Source organism: Portunus trituberculatus, chromosome 37 (assembly GCF_017591435.1).
Source record: "Portunus trituberculatus isolate SZX2019 chromosome 37, ASM1759143v1, whole genome shotgun sequence".
In the NCBI taxonomy this organism is placed as follows: domain Eukaryota; kingdom Metazoa; phylum Arthropoda; class Malacostraca; order Decapoda; family Portunidae; genus Portunus; species Portunus trituberculatus.
The window spans coordinates 22,505,826-22,508,325 of record NC_059291.1 but is presented as its reverse complement, the minus strand read 5'-3'; positions in this window follow the sequence as shown (position 1 = coordinate 22,508,325).

Here is a 2,500-nt window from a genome sequence, read left to right as displayed (position 1 = left end):
TATTATTATTATTATTATTATTATTATTATTATATAATAATAATAATATTATTATTATTATTATTATTATTATTATTATTATATATTTTATACTATCCTCTGATATGAAACACAAACCCACTACAACTATTATATATTGTAACTTATTTAAGTATTGCTGTTATTATTATTGTTATTGTTGTTATTGCTATTATTAGCATTGGTATTAGTATTATTGTTGATCTCTATTACTACTACTATTATATTATCACTGTTGTCGTTATTATTGATATCATTCTTACTATTCTTCTTCTTCTTCTTACTATTATTGTTATTATTAATATCATTATTATTATTATTATTTAATATTATTATTATTATTATTAATATATTATCATTATACTATCCATCTGATATGAAACACAAACCCAATACAACTAAAATATATTGAAACTTATTTAAGTATCGATGCTATTATTGTTGTTATTGTTGATATATACTACTACTACTACTATTATATTTCACTGCTGTTGTTTTTATCATTATTATTAGTAGTAGCAATAGAAGTAGTAATAGTGATAGTACCATCATTATTATTATTATTGTTAATATTGTTATCATTATTGTTATTATTATTATTGTTGTTAATTGTTGTAATAATAATATTGATATTACTACTACTACTACTACTACTACTACTACTACTACTACTACTACTACTACTACTACTACTACAATACTTCCACCGCTAGTGTAACACAGCTCATTGAATTATTATATCATATATTACAATGGCATTTACACTACTCACCCGGTGTGGCTGATGATCTCTTGCCACTCTACCAACTTACACTTTTTTTTCTTTATTTATTTTTATGACACACTTGTACAACACCATGTTTAATGATAACATCAATATGAATAATGAAACAGACGTTACCATGGAAATGATCAATCAGATATGTGGCCATAATGACTTTGATTGCATCTCTAAATATTTTGATATAAATATCTACAACAATTTATTTGATCATTATTCAATCAATCTATTAGAAATGGTAAATTCCCGCAATCATTGAAGCATGCCACTGTAATTACTATACATAAAAAAGGACCTACAACTGAATTAAGTAATTATCTTCCAATATCTTTATTGAATATCTATTGTAAAATCTTTGAAAAATTAATGAAAACTTTTGTTGTACAATATCTAGAAACTAAAGAAATATTAAACCCAAGTCAGTTTGGATTTAGAAGTGGGTTAAGTACTTTTGACGCACTCAAAAGTTGAAAAGAAAAATTACCCGTCACTAGATTCAAAGCATTCTTTTTTGAGTATTTTCATAGACTTCACAAAAGCATTTGATACAGTAAAGCATGATATTCTGTTGAAAAAGTTACAATATTATGGCATCCGGGGAATAGTTCTTGACTGGTTTACTGACTGTTTAACACATAGAACTCAACCCATTAAACTATCTAACCAAGTATCTACTCCAAAAGTAATACAACACGGAGTACCACAGGGAGTGTATTAGGCCCTATATTATTCCTTATTTACATAAATGATATCCAAAATATATTCTTGAATTTGAAAACAATACTGTTTGCTGATGACTCAACTCTATACATTACTGGGGAAAACATAATAAATCTAATACATACGGCAAACATCGATCTAAAAAATCTACATATATGGTGCCTCAGCAACAGATGAACTCTAAATCTAAATCAAACATTTTACATGATAGTATTTACTAACAAAACTATTGAAAATCTTCCGCCTTTAATTTATGATACTAAATCTGTTGCAAAAACTACTACACACACTATTTTAGGCATAACCATAGGTGACAGTTTAACATTTCAAAACCCCATTTCAAATTGAATTCTAAAACGATCTAGAATTGTATCTTTTCTAATTAGAATAAAGACTTTATGGCAAATAAAGTATTGAAAACTCTTTATTATGCCCAGATAATGCCACACTTGCAATATTGCACTCCAATATGGTGTTCAACTTATCCCACACACCTATTACCATTATTTAGATTACAAAAGAAAATAATCCGCATTATAACTAATAGTGATTATTTCGCCCATACCCAGCCTCTTTTAAAGAACACAATATATTCCAATTATTTGATATAAACGAACTACAAATTGCTAGTTACATATATAAATGTATTCAGAGTAATGACAATACAATACTACATTACCAACATAACTATATGACCCGCACCCGTGATAATCTTCTCATTCCGATCCAGAGCCTCACAATTTACCAACATTCATTATCCTTCCTAGCCAATAAAACATGGAATGCTATACCTCACAATATATAAAGTGCAAGAACATTGCATTCTTTTAAACAACGATTTAAAAAAACACACTTTTAAAATATCAAATATTATCTAACAGGCCATTAGTCACTTGTAATGTTTTTACGTATATATTATTGTTATTATTAATAATATTATTATTAATATTATTATCATTATCATCATTATTATTATCATTA